This window comes from Manis javanica, chromosome 2, assembly GCF_040802235.1.
Source record: "Manis javanica isolate MJ-LG chromosome 2, MJ_LKY, whole genome shotgun sequence".
NCBI lineage: Eukaryota > Metazoa > Chordata > Mammalia > Pholidota > Manidae > Manis > Manis javanica.
This window is the reverse complement of record NC_133157.1, coordinates 66,169,582-66,187,302: the sequence shown is the minus strand read 5'-3', so window position 1 is coordinate 66,187,302 and position 17,721 is coordinate 66,169,582. Positions and strand designations below refer to the sequence as shown.

The 17,721-nt window shown below is 37.8% G+C and overlaps 1 protein-coding gene across 1 annotated transcript in view; it reads right to left on the bottom strand.

The window, feature by feature from the left end:
• Positions 1-17,721, bottom strand: part of PGM5 (phosphoglucomutase 5) — a 190,606-nt gene that overhangs the window by 92,345 nt on the left and 80,540 nt on the right. The window lies entirely within an intron of this gene.

Sequence of the window (17,721 nt, the reverse complement as noted above, 5' to 3'; positions counted from 1 at the left end):
AAACTAGAAATAAATTTTACAAAGAAAACAAAAAGGCTCACAAACACATGGAGGCTTAATAACATCCTCCTAAATAATCAATAGATCAACGAACAAATTAAAATAGAGATCAAGGAATATATGGAAACAAATGGCAACAACAACACAAAGCCCCAATTTCTGTGGGACGCAGTGAAAGCAGTCTTAAGAGGAAAGTATACAGTGATGCAGACACACTTGAAGAAGGAAGAACAATCCCAAATGAATAGTCTAACATCACAATTATCAAAAGTGGAAAAAGAAGAACAAATGAGACCTAAAGTCAGCAGAAGGAGGGACATAATAAAGATCAGAGAAGAAATAAACAAAATTTAGACGAATAAAACAATAGCAAAAATCAATTAAACCAAGAGCTGGTTCTCTGAGAAAATAAACAAAATTGATAAGCCTCTAGCCAAACTTATTAAGAGAAAAAGAGAATCAACACAAATCAACATAATCAGAAATGAAAATGGAAAAATCACGACAGACTCCACAGAAATACAAAGAATTATTAAAGACTACTTATGAAAACCTATATGCCAACAAGCTGGAAAACCTAGGAGAAATGGACAACTTCCTAGAAAAATACAACCTTCCAAGCCTGACCAAGGAAGAAACACAAAAGTTAAACAAACCAATTACGAGCAAAGAAAATGAAATGGTAATCAAAAAACTACCCAAGAAAAAAACACCTGGGCCAGATGGATTTACCTCCGAATTTTATCAGACACACAGAGAAGATATAATACCCATTCTCCTTAAAGTTTTCCAAAAAATAGAAGAGGAGGGAATACTCCCAAACTCATTCTATGAAGCCAACATCACCCTAATAACAAAACCAGACAAAGACCCCACCAAAAAAGAAAATTACAGACCAATATCCCTGATGAATGTAGATGCAAAAATACACAATAAAATATTAGGAAACCAAATTCAAAAATATATCAAAAGGATCATATGCCACGACAAAGTGGGATTCATCCCAGGGATGCAAGGATGGTACAACATTCGAAAATCCATCAACATCATCCACTATATCAACAAAAAGAAAGACAAACACCACATGATCATCTCCATAGATGCTGAAAAAGCATTCGACAAAATTCAACATCCATTCATGATAAGAACTCTCAGCAAAATGCGTATAGAGGGCAAGTACCTCAACATAATAAAGGCCATTTATGATAAACCCACAACTAACATCATACTGAACAGCTAGAAGCTGAAGCCTTTTCCTCTGAGATCGGGAACAAGACAGAGATGCCCACTCTCCCCACTGTTATTTAACATAGTACTGGAGGTCCTACCCACGGTAATTAGACAAAATAAAGAAATACAAGGAATCCAGATTGGTAAAGAAGAAGTTAAACTGTCACTATTTGTAGATGACATGATATTATTACATAAAAAATGCTAAAGACTCCACTCTAAAACTTCTAGAACTGATATCGGAATACAGCAAAGTTGCAGGATACAAAATTAACACACAGAAATCTGTGGCTTTCCTATACACTAACAATGAGCCAATGGAAAGAGAAATCAGGAAAACAATTCCATTCACAATTGCATCAAAAAGAATAGAATACCTAGGAATAAACCTAACCAAAGAAGTGAAAGACCTATACCCTGAAAACTACAAGTCACTCTTAAGAGAAAATAAAGAGGACACTAACAAATGGAAACTCATCCCATGCTCTTGGCTAGGAAGATTTAATATTGTCAAAATGGCCATCCTGCCCAAAGCAATATACAGATTTGATGCAATCCCTATCAAATTACCAACAACATTCTTCAACGACCTGGAACAAATAGTTCAAAAATTCATATGGAAACACCAAAGACCCAGAATAGTCAAAGCAATCCTGAAAAAGAAGAATAAAATGGCAGGGATCTCACTCCCCAACTTCAAGCTCTACTACAAAGCCATGGTAATCAAGAAAATTTGGTACTGGCACAAGAACAGAGCCACAGACCAGTGGAACAGATTAGAGACTCCAGACAGTAACCCAAACATATATGGTCAATTAATATTCGACAAAGGAGCCATGGACATACAATGGGGAAATGACAGTCTCTTCAACAGATGGTGCTGGCAAAACTGGACAGCTACATGTAAGAGAAGGAAACTGGATCACTGTCTAACCCCATACACAAAAGGAAATTCAAAATGGATCAAAGACCTGAATGTAAGTCATGAAACCATAAAACTCTTAGAAAAAAACAGGGAAAAATATCTTGGACATAAACATGAGTGACTTCTTTATGAATATATCTCCCAAGGCAAGGAAAACAAAAGCAAAAATGAACAAGTGGGACTATATCAAGCTGAAAAGCTTCTGTACAGCAAAGGATACCATCAATAGAACAAAAAGGTATCCTACAGTATGGGAGAATATATTCGTAAATGACAGATCCGATAAAGGCTTGACATCCAAAATATATAAAGAGCTCATGCACCTCAACAAACAAAAAGCAAATAATCCAATTAAAAAATGGGCAGAGTTGCTGAACAGATAGTTCTCCAAAGAAGAAATTCAGATGGCCAACAGACACATGAAAAGATGCTCCACATCGCTAGTTATCAGAGAAACGCAAATTAAAACCACAATGAGATATCATCTCACACCAGTAAAGATGGCTACCATCCAAAAGACAAACAACAACAAATGTTGGCGAGGTTGTGAAGAAAGGGGAACCCTCCTACACTGCTGGTGGGAATGTAAATTAGTTCAACCATTGTGGAAAGACATATGGAGGTTCCTCAAAATGCTCAAAATAGACTTACCGTTTGATCCAGGAATTCCACTTCTAGGAATTTACCCTAAGGATGCAGCACTCCAGTTTGAAAAAGACAGATGCACCCCTATGTTTATCGCAGCACTATTTACAATAGCCAAGAAATGGAAGCAACCTAAGTGTCCACCAGTAGATGAATGGATAAAGAAGATGTGGTATATATACACAATGGAATATTATTCAGCCATAAGAAGAAAACAAATCCTACCATTTGCAACAACATGGATGGAGCTAGAGGGTATTATGCTCAGTGAAATAAGCCAAGCGGAGAAAGATAAATACCAAATGATTTCACTCATCTGTGGAGTATAAGAACAAAAGAAAAACTGAAGGAACGAAACAGCAGCAGAATCACAGAACCCAAGAATGGAGTAACAGTTACCAAAGGGAAAGAGACTGGGGAGAATGGGAGGGTAGGGAGGGATAAGGGCGGGGAAGAAGAAAGGGGGTATTATGATGAGAATGTATAATGTAGGAGGTGGGAGAAAGGGGAGGGCTTTGCAACACAGAGAAGACAAGTAGTGATTCTACAACATCTTACTATACTGATGGACAGTGACAGTAATGGGGTTTGTCGGGGAGACTTGGGGTAAGGGAGAGCCTAGTAAACATAATGTACTTCATGTAATTGTAGATTAATGATAACAAAATAAAAAAATTTTTAATAAAAAAATATACACATGAAACATTAAAAGAAATCAACTGACCATATTTATTTAGGTCTATTTCTGGACTCTCTATTCTGTTTCTTTGATCTGTATATCTACCCTTTGCCAATACCACATTGCTTTCTGCTACTCAGAAAAGGTGATTCTTCCAGTTTTATTCTTCTTTTTCAAAACTCTTTTCCCTGTTCTTGATCCTTTGATTTTCAATATGAATTTTAGAATTAATCTGTGTATATCTACGAAAGCCTTATAGGAATCTTTGCTGAATTACATTGAATCTAAAGATGAATTTGAAGATAAATGAACCTCTGCTATGTTGCATCTTCCAAAACATGGATGTGATATGTCCTTCCATTTAGATTTTTTTTCATCAATGCTTTTTGCAGTTTTTAGTATATAGTTCCTGTATGTGTTTCATTAAATCTATTACAAAGTATTTCATTTTTTAAAGCAATGGTAAATAGTGTTGCTTTTTTTTTTTCATCCCAGTACCCAACTGAACATTAATAGTATATAGAAATACAAACTGGGAGGGGCGGAACCAACATGGTGGCGTGAGTAGGACAGTGGGAATCTCCTCCCAAAAACATATATATTTTTGAAAATACAACAAATACAACTAATCCTAAAAGAGAGACAAGAAGACACAGGAAAACAGCCAGACTACATCCACACGTGCGAGAGCCCAGCACCTGGAGAAAGGGGTAAGATACAATCCCCGGCCCAGCGGGACCTGAGCAACCTCCCCCCACCTCCCGGCGGGAGGGAGAGGGAGCCCAGGACTGCTAAACACCCAGCCCCAGCCACCCGTACCAGAGCACAGACACAGTGCATGCGTGGAGGGCTGGAAACTAGGGAAACACGGCAGCAAGACCTCTGAGCAGGTTCCGAAGCTGATGCCCCTGTGACAAAGAAAAGCAAGTGCTTTCTGAAAGTCTTAAAGGGACAGGGACATAACAGCTGGACGGAAACAACACAAGTCACAGCCCAGTGGCTGGAAATTACAGGGAAAACCGGGCGCACTAACCCCCTGGGCAACAGCCCTGAGAGCCCTCATGGAGGTAAACAGCCAAACAGCCCCCAAGTCCATTACCCCCCGGGGCGCTGCGAAAGGAGAAGCAGCCTAAGGCAGGCCCCGCCCTCAGAAAGGGAGCTTCCTCCATATCAGCCGGGCAAGACACAAAGAACCAGTCTACACGCAATTACCCAAAACAAGCCACTAGGGGTCGCAGTTGTCCCAGTAAAGAAAGGCCAGTAGCAAGTGAAAAGTTTGGCCCTCCCAGCCAACAGTCAATAGCATCTATCAACATGAAAAGGCAAAGAAATATGATCCAGACAAGACTAACCTAGACAGCTTTGGCATCTGCTACATCTTCCCCTGAGAAGGAACCTGGGGAGATAGATTTAAACAGCCTTCCTGAAAAAGAATTCAAAACAAAAGTCATAACCATGCTGACGGACTTGCAGAGAAATATGCAAGAACTAAGGAAGGAGAATACAGAAATAAAACAAGCTCTGGAAGGACTTCAAAACAGAATGGACAAGATGCAAGAGACCATTAATGGACTAGAAAACAGAGAACAGGAATGCAGAGAAGCTGATGCAGACAGAGATAAAAGGATCTCCAGGAATGAAAGAATTCTAAGAGAGCTGAGTGACCAATCGAAACAGAACAATATCCGCATCATAGGGGTACCAGAGGAAGAAGAGAGAGAAAAAGGGATAGAAAGTGTCTTTGAAGAAATAATTGCTGAAAACTTCCCCAAACTAGAGGAAGAAATGGCCTCTCAGACCACAGAGGTACACAGAACTCCCATGACAAGGGATCCAAGGAGGGCAACACCAAGACACATAATAATTAAAAAGGCAAAGATCAAAGACAAGGACAGCCAGAGAGAAAGGCAGCCAGAGAGAAAAAAAGGTCGCCTACAAAGGAAAACCCATCAGGCTATCATCAGACTTCTCAACAGAAACCTTACAGGCCAGAAGAGAATGGCGTGATATACTTAATGCAATGAAACAGAAGGGCCTCAAACCAAGACTGCTGTATCCAGCAAGAACATCATTTAAATATGAAGGAGGGATTAAACAATTCCCAGACAAGCAAAAGTTGAGGGAATTTGCCTCCCACAAACCACCTCTACAGGGCAGCCTACAGGGACTGCTTTAGATGGGAGCACTCCTAAAAAGAGCACAGAACAGAACACACAACATATGAAGAAGGGAGGAGGAGGAATAAGAAGGGAGAGAAATAAAGAATCATCAGACAGTGTTTATAATAGCTCAACAAGCGAGTTAAGGTAGACAGTAAGAAAGTAAAGAAGCTAAACCTGAACCTTTGGTAACCACAAACTTAAAGCCTGCAATGGCAATAAGTACATACCTTTCAATAATCACCCTAAATGTAAATGGACTTAATGCACCAATCAAAAGACACAGAGTAATAGAATGGATAAAAAAGCAATATCCATCCATATGCTGCTTACAAGAGACTCACCTAAAACCCAAAGACACACACAGACTTAAAGTCAAGAGATGGAAAAAGATATTTCATGCAAACAACAGAGAGAAGAAAGCAGGTGTTGCAATTCTGGTATCAGACAAAACAGACTTCGAAATAAAGAAAGTAACAAAAGATCAAGAAGAACATTACATAATGATAAAGGGCTCAGTCCAACAAGAGGATATAACCATTATAAATATATATGCACCCAATACAGGAGCACCAACATACCTGAAACAAATACTAACAGAACTAAAGGAGGAAATAGAATGCAATGCATTCATTCTAGGAGACTTCAACACACCACTCACTCCAAAGGACAGATCCACCAGACAGAAAATAAGTAAGGACACAGAGGCACTGAAAAACACACTAGAACAGATGGACCTAATAGACATCTACAGAACTCTACACCCAAAAGCAACAGGATACACATTCTTCTCAAGTGCACATGGAACATTATCCAGAATAGACCACATACTAGGCCACAAAAAGAGCCTCAGTAAATTCCAAAAGATTGAAATCCTACCAACCAACTTTTCAGACCACAAAGGCATAAAACTAGAAATAAACTGTATAAAGAAAGCAAAAAGGTTCACGAACACATGGAGGCTTTACAACACACTCCTAAATAATCAATGGATCAATGACCAAATCAAAATGGAGATCCAGCAATATATGGAAACAAACGACAACAACAACACAAAGCCCCAACTACTGTGGGACACAGCAAAAGCAGTCTTCAGAGGAAAGTATATAGCAATCCAGGCATATTTAAAAAAGGAAGAACAATCCCAAATGAATGGACTAATCTCACAATTATCGAAATTGGAAAAAGAAGAACAAATGAGGCCTAAGGTCAGCAGAAGGAGGGACATAATAAAGATCAGAGAATAAATAAAATTAAGAAGAATAAAACAATAGCAAAAATCAATGAAACCAAGAGCTGGTTCTTCAAGAAAATAAACAAAATAGATAAGCCTCTAGCCAGACTTATTAAGAGGAAAAGAGAGTAAACACAAATCAACAGTATCAGAAATGAGAAAGGAAAAATCATGATGGACCCCACAGAAATACAAAGAATTATTAGAGAGTACTATGAAAACCTATATGCTAACAAGCTGGGAAACCAGGGAGAAATGGACAACTTCCTAGAAAAATACAACCTTCCAAGACTGACCCAGAAAGAAACAGAAAATCTAAACAGACCAATTACCAACAACGAAATTGAAGCAGTAATCAAAAAACTACCAAAGAACAAAACCCCCGGGCCAGATGGATTCACCTCAGAATTTTATCAGACACACAGAGAAGACATAATACCCATTCTCCTTAAAGTGTTCCAAAAAATAGAAGAAGAGGGAATACTCCCAAACTCATTCTATGAAGCCAACATCACCCTAATACCAAAACCAGGGAAAGACCCCACCAAAAAAGAAAATTACAGACCAATATCCCTGATGAATGTAGATGCAAAAATACTCAATAAAATATTAGCAAACAGAATTCAACAGTATATCAAAAGGATCATACACCATGACCAAGTGGGGTTCATCCCAGGGATGCAAGGATGGTACAACATTTGAAAATCCATCAACATCATCCACCACATCATCAAAAAGAAAGACAAAAACCACATGATCATCTCCATAGATGCTGAAAAAGCATTTGACAAAATTCAACATCCATTCATGATAAAAACTCTCAGCAAAATGGGAATAGAGGGCAAGTACCTCAACATAATAAAGGCCATATATGATAAACCCACAGCCAGCATTATACTGAACAGCGAAAAGCTGAAAGCATTTCCTCTGAGATCAGGAACAAGACAGGGATGCCCACTCTCCCCACTGTTATTTAACATAATACTGGAGGTCCTAGCCACGGCAATCAGACAAAACAAAGAAATACAAGGAATCCAGATTGGTAAAGAAGAAGTTAAACTGTCACTATTTGCAGATGATATGATACTGTACATAAAAAACCCTAAGGACTCCACTCCAAAACTACTAGAACTGATATCAGAATACAGCAAAGTTGCAGGATACAAAATTAACACACAGAAATCTGTAGCTTTCCTATACACTAACAATGAATCAATAGAAAGAGAAATCAAGAAAACAATTCCATTCACCACTGCATCAAAAAGAATAAAATACCTAGGAATAAACCTAACCAAAGAAGTGAAAGATTTATACTCTGAAATCTACAAGTCACTCTTAAGAGAAATTAAAGGGGACACTAATAAATGGAAACTCATCCCATGCTCATGGCTAGGAAGAATTAATATCGTCAAAATGGCCATCCTGCCCAAAGCAATATACAGATTTGATGCAATCCCTCTCAAACTACCATCAACATTCTTCAGTGAATTGGAACAAATAATTCAAAAATTCACATGAAAACACCAAAGACCCAAATAGCCAAAGCAATCCTGAAAAAGAAGAATGAAGTAGGGGGGATCTCACTCCCCAACTTCAAGCTCTACTACAAAGCCATAGTAATCAAGACAATTTGGTACTGGCACAAGAACAGAGCCACAGACCAGTGGAACAGATTAGAGACTCCAGAAATTAACCCAAACATATATGGTCAATTAATATTTGATAAAGGAGCCACGGACATACAATGGCAAAATGACAGTCTCTTCAACAGATGGTGCTGGCAAAACTGGACAGCTACATGTAGGAGAATGAAACTGGACCATTGTCTAACCCCATATACAAAGGTAAACTCAAAATGGATCAAAGACCTAAATGTAAGTCATGAAACCATTAAACTCTTGGAAAAAAAACATAGGCAAAAACCTCTTAGACATAAACATGAGTGACCTCTTCTTGAACATATCTCCCCGGGCAAGGAAAACAACAGCAAAAATGACCAAGTGGGACTACATTAAGCTGAAAAGCTTCTGTACAGCGAAAGACACCATCAATAGAACAAAAAGGAACCCTACAGTATGGGAGAATATATTTGAAAATGACAGATCCAATAAAGGCTTGACGTCCAGAATATATAAAGAGCTCACACGCCTCAACAAACAAAAAACAAATAACCCAATTAAAAAATGGGCAGAGGAACTGAACAGACAGTTCTCTCAAAAAGAAATACAGATGGCCAACAGACACATGAAAAGATGCTCCACATCGCTAATTATCAGAGAAACGCAAATTAAAACTACAATGAGGTATCACCTCACACCAGTAAGGATAGCTGCCATCCAAAAGACAAACAACAACAAATGTTGGCGAGGCTGTGGAGAAAGGGGAACCCTCCTACACTGCTGGTGGGAATGTAAATTAGTTCAACCATTGTGGAAAGCAGTTTGGAGGTTCATCAAAATGCTCAAAACAGACCTACCATTTGACCCAGGAATTCCACTCCTAGGAATTTACCCTAAGAACGCAGCAATCAAGTTTGAGAAAGACAGATGCATCCCTATGTTTATCGCAGCACTATTTACAATAGCCAAGAATTGGAAGCAACCTAAATGTCCATCGGTAGATGAATGGATACAGAAGATGTGGTACATATACACAATGGAATACTACTCAGTCATAAGAAGTGGAAAAATCCAACCATTTGCAGCAACATGGATTGAGCTGGAGAGTATTATGCTCAGTGAATTAAGCCAAGCGGAGAAAGAGAAATACCAAATGATTTCACTCATCTGAGGAGTATAAGAACAAAGGAAAAACTGGAGGAACAAAACCGCAGCGGAATTACAGAACCCAAAAATGGACTAACAAGTACCAAAGGGAAAGGAACTGGGGAGGATGGGTGGGCAGGGAGGGATAAGGGGGGGGAAGAAGAAGGGGGATATTAAGATTAGCATGCATGGGGGGAGGGAGAAAAGGGAGGGTGGGCTGCACAACACAGAGAGGACAAGTAGGAATTCTACAGCATTTTGCTAAGCTGATGGACAGTAACCGTAATGTGGTTGTTAGGGGGGACCTGATATAGGGGAGAGCATAGTAAACATAGTACTCTTCATGTAAGTGTAGATTAAAGGTTAAAAAAAAAAAGAAAAGAAAGAAAGAAAAGGGGGATTACTCCTTGATAGGATAAAACTATTGGTAAATCAAAGATCAACGCATGCTGTAAATATCCTTAATGTTGATCACTTAAAGGGTGTCAGATGATCAGCTATGGAGGTACTGTTTTCTGATAATATTCCTTTCTCTTAATAAAAAAATAATTAAAAAAAGCAGTCCCTGTGTGCTGACCTCCAATGAGTTCTGCACAGTGGTATAGAGGGCATGTCAAAGTGTGGGCAAAGGGTCTGCCTGTTTCTATGCAGAAGATCAAGGCCTAGCTTAGATACCCAGAAAATGAACTAAGATACGATATGAGGAGGAGCTTCCGGCATCAGCACTCTCTGGAGGACTTGTGCCGGGGGATGATCATCAAAAAGCCTCCACAGGGATCCGGGCGATGCTGCGGTTGTGGCTGCGTCCACCCCACCGTTTCCTGGACTTGCCATTGGAATGAGGAGGGAGATGTCTAGGCTGGCATGTGCATACAGTGAGACAACGAATTTGACCGGATCTGTACTGTTGGAACTCAACCAGGAGTTGGGAGGGGTGCAAGCTGTAGCACTCCAAAATCTTATGACTATAGACTATCTACGGTTAAAAGAACATATGGGATGTGAACAGATCCCAGAAATGGACTGCTTTAATTTGTCTGATGTTTCTCAGACTGTTCAAGTACAGTTGGACAATATCCATCATATCATAGACAAAATTTCACAAATGCCTAGGGTGCCTAAATGGTTTTATTGGCTTCACTGGAGATGGATGGTAATTATAGATTTGCTTTGTTTATGTCACCATATTCCTATTATGTTAATATGTGTGTTGAAATTAGTTAGTAGTTTAAAACCTATACATGCTTAAGGTACTCTACAAGAAGATATATCAAAGAAATAATCAATCCTCCCATGTTTTCTTCATATGCTACCTCTATAGCTTTTCTTCTTCCTTCCTAATCACAACCCTTAAATAGAATTCGTGCCTCATATCGAATTTACCGAGTATCATAATTCCTCCAGGTGGTAAAGATACCTCGAGACAAGTGCTGGGCATAGAAGCCACAGGGCATAAATCTGCAAAGAAGTAAAAAGCTAACCTTTTCAAACAATATGGCTTCTCTCTCACTTACCAACTTTACATTTCCCTGTATGGCCCCGGAAGATGACTGGTTAGCCAGAGACGGGTAAGATTCCTCAAGGGAGGAACAACCTAAGACAGGCACAGTCACAGGGGGGCCATCAGGTGAGAAATTGGGGATCAACAGAGGTGAGGCTCAGAACCTCACCCCCCTGCTTTGAGAGAAATCTTCTGCATCTGTGGATGTTTTGCTGCCCTTGTCTAGCTTGGATTAATACTTAGTCCATAGGCACACACCTGATTATCTACATTTGCCCTCTTACAGCACTAAACTATGTTTTCTACCTTTATCTTGCATCTACCTACCACTTCAGCATTTTATTAAAAATAATAATAAGAAGAAGAAGAAGAAGAAAGGGAGAAATGTGGGATCAACATATAAATCAAGAATAAAAATCAAACGGATATTCATATTTGACCTGATTGTTTATAGTTCATAATGCGTGATCAAAACCGAAAGTTTCTGTGATGAATGCCCTTGTACTGTTTACCATGTAAGAATTTATTCACTATGTAAGAATTCGTTCACCATGTAAGAACTTGTTCGTTATGCTTCAGAAGATTGGAGACTGACGAGAATTAGGCTTGAGATGGATTAATGATTGTACATTGAGCATTGACCCCCCTATACTGAATTTTATTGTTGTTAACAACCATTTGATCAATAAATATGAGAGATGCCCGCTCAAAAAAAAAAAGTGTAGGCAAAGGGTCTGTTTGTGTTTATACAGAGGATCAAAGCCTAATTTGGCTACCCAGAGAATGAACTAAGATATGATATGAAAACGAACTTCCAACATCAGCACTCTCTGGAAGACTCATACCAGAAGATGATTATCAAAAAACCCCAACAAAGATCCATGTGCTGCTACAGCTGTAGATGCACTCACCCCACCGGTTGCTGGACTTGCCATGGGAATGAAGAAGGAGATATCTAAGTTGGCCTGTGCATACAGTAAAACAACAAATTTGACTGGATCTATACTGTTGGAACTCAACCAAGAATTAGGAGAAGTGCAAATTGTAGCACTCCAAAATCTTACAACTACGTACTATCTACTGTTAAAAGAACATATGGGATGTGAATAGTGCCCAGGAATGGGTTGTTTTAATTTGTCTGATTTCTCTCAGACTGTTCAAGTTCAGTTGGACAATACCCACCATATCATAAATAAGTTTTCACAAATGCCTAAGGTGCCTAACTGGTTTTCTTGGTTTCACTGGAGATGGTTGGTAACTATAGGTCTGCTTTGGTTATGTAACTGTACTCCTATTATGTCAATGTGTGTGCACAGTTTAATTAGTAGTTTAAAACCTATACATGCTGAAGTTACTCTACAAGAAATGTCAAAGAAATAATCAATCTTCCCATGTTTTCTTCCGCCTGCTACTTCTATAGCTTTTCATCTTCCTTCCTAATTACAACCCTTAAATAGAATTCGTGCCTCATATCGAATTTACCGAGTATCATAATTCTTCCAAGTGGTAAAGATACCTCAAGACAAATGCTGGGCATAGAAGCCACAGGGCATAAATCTGCAAAGAAGTAAAAAGCTAACCTTTTCAAACAATAAGGCTTCTCTCTCACTTACCAACTTTACATTTCCCTGTAAGGCCCCAGAAGATGACTGGTTAGCCAGAGACGGGTAAGATTCCTCAAGGGAGGAACAACCTAAGACAGGCACAGTCGCAGGGGGGCCATCAGGTGAGAAATTGGGGATCAACAGAGGTGAGGCTTAGAACCTCACCACCCCCCCATTTTGAAAGAAATCTTCTGCATCCGTGGATGTTTTATTGCCCTTGTCTAGCTTGGATTAACACTTAGTCTACAGGCACACACCTGATCATCTACATTTGCTCTCTTACAACACTAAACTATGTTTTCTACCTTTATCTTGCATCTACCTACCACTTCAGCATTTTATTAAAAATAATAATAATAAAGAGAGAAATGGGGTATCCACATATAAATCAAGTATAAAAATCAAACGAATATTCATATTTGAACTGATTGTTTATAGTTCATAATGCATGATCAAAACCGCAAGTTTCTGTGATGACTGCCCTTGTACTGTTCACCATGTAACTTATTCACTATGTAAGAATTTGTTCTCCATGTAAGAACTTGTTTGTTATGCTTCAGAAGATTGGAGACTGACGAAAATTAGGCTTGGGGTGGATTAATGATTGTGCATTGAGCAATGACTCCCCTATACAGAATTTTATTGTTGTTAATAACCATTTGATCAATAAATAGGAGAGATGCTCGTCAAAAAACAAACAAACAAACAACAACAAAAAAGTACAGACTTCCAATTGTAAAATAAATAAGTAACCGGATGTAATGTATAGCATAAGGAATATAGTCAAAATGTTGTAACAACTTTGTATGGTGATAGCTGGTAGCTAGAATTATCATGTATATAAATGTTGAATCACTGTGTTGTACACCTGAAACTAATGTAATACTGTGTGTCAACTACCCTTCAATAAAATTTAAAAAAAAAGAAATACAAACTGACTTTTGAGTGTTGGCTTTGTATACTCTGATCTTCCTTTATTAGTTCTAGGACTTTTTTGTGGATCCTTGGGATTTTCTATGTAGACAATCATATCATCTGTGAATAGGGACTGCCTTAGTTCTCCACCATATATGCCTTTTAATTCCTTTTCATGCTTTATCATATTGGCTAGGACTTCTAGTATGGTTTTAACTAGTAGTAATGACAGTGGACCACCTTTTCTTGTTCCTGGTCTTAAGCATTCAGTTTTTCATGATTAAATATAATTTTGGCTGTAGGTTATTTTGTAGATGCTCTTTATAAGGTTGAAAGAGTTCTATTTCTAGTTTAAATAGATGATTACTTTTTGTCAAATTATTTTCTATTTCAACTGATACGACTATGAATGAAGTGGATTATATTGATTGATTTCTAGTATTAAATAAGACTCACATTCTCAGGATAAACCCCAGATGTTTTTTAAATATTGGTGGATTTATTATGTTTATATTTTATTAAGGATTTTTTCATATATGTTTATGAAGGATACTGGTCTTTATTTTCCTTTTCTTATGCCTTCTTTGTCTGGTTTCAGTGTCAGAATAATGCTGGCTGAGGCATTAAATGAGAAGTTTTTCCTCCTCACCTATTTTCTGGAAGAGATTGTGTAGTTTTTTTTTTTTTTGATAGTTGGAATAATTCCCCAATGCATCTATCTGCATTTGGAAATTTACTTTTTGAAAGGTTTTAAACTATGGATTCACTTTCTTTAACAGCCATAGAAAAGTTCAAATTATCTGTTTTGTTTGGGGGGTGCTGATCATTTTTGTTTTTTGAGGATCTGGCCATTTCATCTAATTTGTTTAATTTATTCATGAAGAGTTGGTTGTAATGCTCCCTTATTATCCTTTTAATGCCTAATTCTGTAAAGATATTTTCATTCCTGATATTCGTACTTTGTGTCTCTCTTTTTCTTTTTGCCAGTCTTTGTACATTATCAATTTTATTCATCTTTCAAAGAACCAGCTTTTGGTGTATTAATTATTTTATTGGTTTACTGTTTTCAATATGACTGATTTCTTACCTTTATTAGCACCTTCCCTTTCCTTGCTTTGTATTTGTTTTGCTCTCTTTTTCCTAGTCTCCTAAGGTAGAAGCATAGATTATTGATTTGAAAATTGTCTTCTTTTTTAATATCAGCATTTGATGCTATTACTTCACTTCTCAGAACTGTTTTATCTGCATCCCACAAATTTTAATATGTTGTATTTCCATTTTCATTTAGTTCAAAATATTTTTTAGTTTTCCTTGAAATTTTCTCTTTGATTCACAGATTTAGAAGCATATTGTTTGATTTCCAAGGGTTTCAAGATTTTCCTGTTACCTTTCATTTATCAATTTTTAGTATAACTCTTTATGACTAGGGAACATACTTTGCACAGTTTCAATTCTTTTACATTTTGTTATTTTTGTTTTAGTGACCAGGATATGGTCTACCTTAGTGAATGTTTCATGCACTTGAAAAGAATACCTATTCTGTTGATGGTTAGAGGGTTCTATAAATGTCTATTAGATTCAGTTTATGGTTAGTGTTACTCAGTATTTCCACATTCTTGCTGATTTTCTGTATAAGCAGCTTATTTATGTCTGTTTTATCAGTTTCTGAGAGAAGACTGTTGATGTCCACAACTATAATTCTGAATTTCTCTATTTCCCCTTCCTGTTCTATCAATTTTTGTTCCACATACTTTGAAGCTCCATTATTAGGACCATACACATTTAGGATCATGTCTTTTTAGTAAATTGACTTCACATAATTTCAGTTTTCAAAGACTTTGCATTCAGATTCACAGTTGAATTCAGATTCACTGCATGCTCAGCTCAGGGTTGAGCCCAGTAGTTCAGACATAACTTTTGAAGGTCATTTTGTCTGATTCCGCCCTCTCTTTGATTTCCCTACTACTTTCCATCTTCTTTGGGATTCTTTTTGGCCAGCAACTTGGGGACTTATTTACTCCATTCTGTCACACATTCCCCATGTCTGCCTCTGTATCTGGGGAGAGGGAGTGTCAAGCAGCGGGAAGACAGAAGAAAGAAAACCAATTGTGTTTTCCCCTACTCTCAGAAACACTTCTCCAAGTGAGAAGATTGTTACCCTCTAAGTTTCGGAGTCCTACTGGTCATCTTATTACTGCCTGCCACTGCAACCCCAGGATGGAATTCCTGGCAGCCATGGAAGAATAGAGAAAAGAAAAATCTTTTAAGATCTGAATCTTTAAGGGGACTTGGGAAGTGGGAGATCCAATGTAAATTTTTGGAAAGCATCATAGGAGATGTTGATGCATTTCTGCACTTGACAGCATTCCTCAGAATATGGTCAAGCACCTATAGATTACCTGAAGATGTTCTATGCCAGGTCACCCCAATAACAGCTAAACTTTAAGAAATCTGGGCTCTTAATCAGAGATTGTCAATTCGAATGTCTCCACGGGCCACATAAGTGATGTGTAGATTAAGTAGTCAGTTGGACCTAAGACATCAGGGAATGATGGGGGACAGTGGTGAACTAGAGAGTTCATGTCTGTTGTGGGAAGTCTGCACTAAACTCCAAACAACTAGTCCTGTGGGGGAATGCAGGTCCAGTGGTGCCAGGACTGTGATTTTTCAGTAACACAGCAACAATCTGGATTTTTATATAAAATCTCCTAATTTTTAAATGTTAGTAAAATAATTCAAAAATAAAACTGCAGGCATCAGTTTACTATTTTTGGTCTAGAGAGAAACTGGTAGCATTTCTATAAAGTAATTTGATTGTACATATATAGTATATCCTTGCGGGTATATATGTGTGCTTATATTACATATACAATATAATTATATGTGTGTATATATAAATATATCTTTGAAAAATTTTATCTCTGTCCTTGAGATACCTGGAGATCCCCTACATGTAGCAAAACTGTTCAAAAGCTTTGTGTTGTAGCAACATATGTAAAATATAACACCAACTGGTGTTCGGAAAGAGATATTTGCCAACATACAAGATGTTGCCCATGAACTGGGCTCCCTGAGGTATTACTAACAACTCGCTTCTCTTTAAGACATATCATTTCATGGAACTTGCCAAGCTTCCTTTTCCCTAATAATAATATCCTTTATCAAAGCCTCTTCTTTCAACAAGAATCCACCCAGAGGAACTGAAACAAGGGGAGAAAGTTAGTAAAAGGGAGAAAAATCTTAAAAATTATAATTTGTTTAGCAGCAGACTCACAGACTCCAAGAAGGGACTAGCAGTTACCAAAGGCGGGGAGCTGGGGAAGGGTGGGTGGGGAGGGAGGGAGAAGGGGATTGAGGGGTATCATGATTAGTGCACATGGTGAGTGTGGGGTCACAGGGAAGATAGAGTAGCAAAGAGAAGACAAGTAGGGACTCTGAGGCATTTTACTACACTGACAGATAGTGACTGCAATGGGGTATGGGGAGGGGATTTGATAATAAGGGTGAATGTAGTAACCACGTTGTTTTTCTTATGAAACCTTCATAAGAGTGTATATCAATGATACCTTAATAAAAAAATGAAAAAAAATTGTAATTTGTTGCCAAGAATTTTTAATTTGCAAGTTACTGAAGGGTCTATGGCATGTCTCATTTGTTTTTAATTTCAAAGTGATGTGGTCTGAGGGAGATAATGAAATGCAATGTATGCTACAAACATTTTTATGTACAAACCAGTTCTTAATTAAATATCAATTATGTAGACATATATATATCAATAACAGGAAATCTGTAGTAAGTTATACATAAATGATACCATTATTTTAATGTTAGCAAAGAAATTCATTAATACATATAAATTTACAATTAGTTCCAAGCTGACTGATTGAATTAGTGAGAGCATATTGCTATTGAAACTAAAGTTAAATACTTTCAAAAATATATTTGAGTGCATGACATAGAAAGAGGCTTGAACCTTGGAGTCAGATAAACCTGGATCTGAATTCTAGGCTCTTAACTTACTAGAATATGACCTTAAGCCTTGGTGTCTTCATCTGTAAAATGCA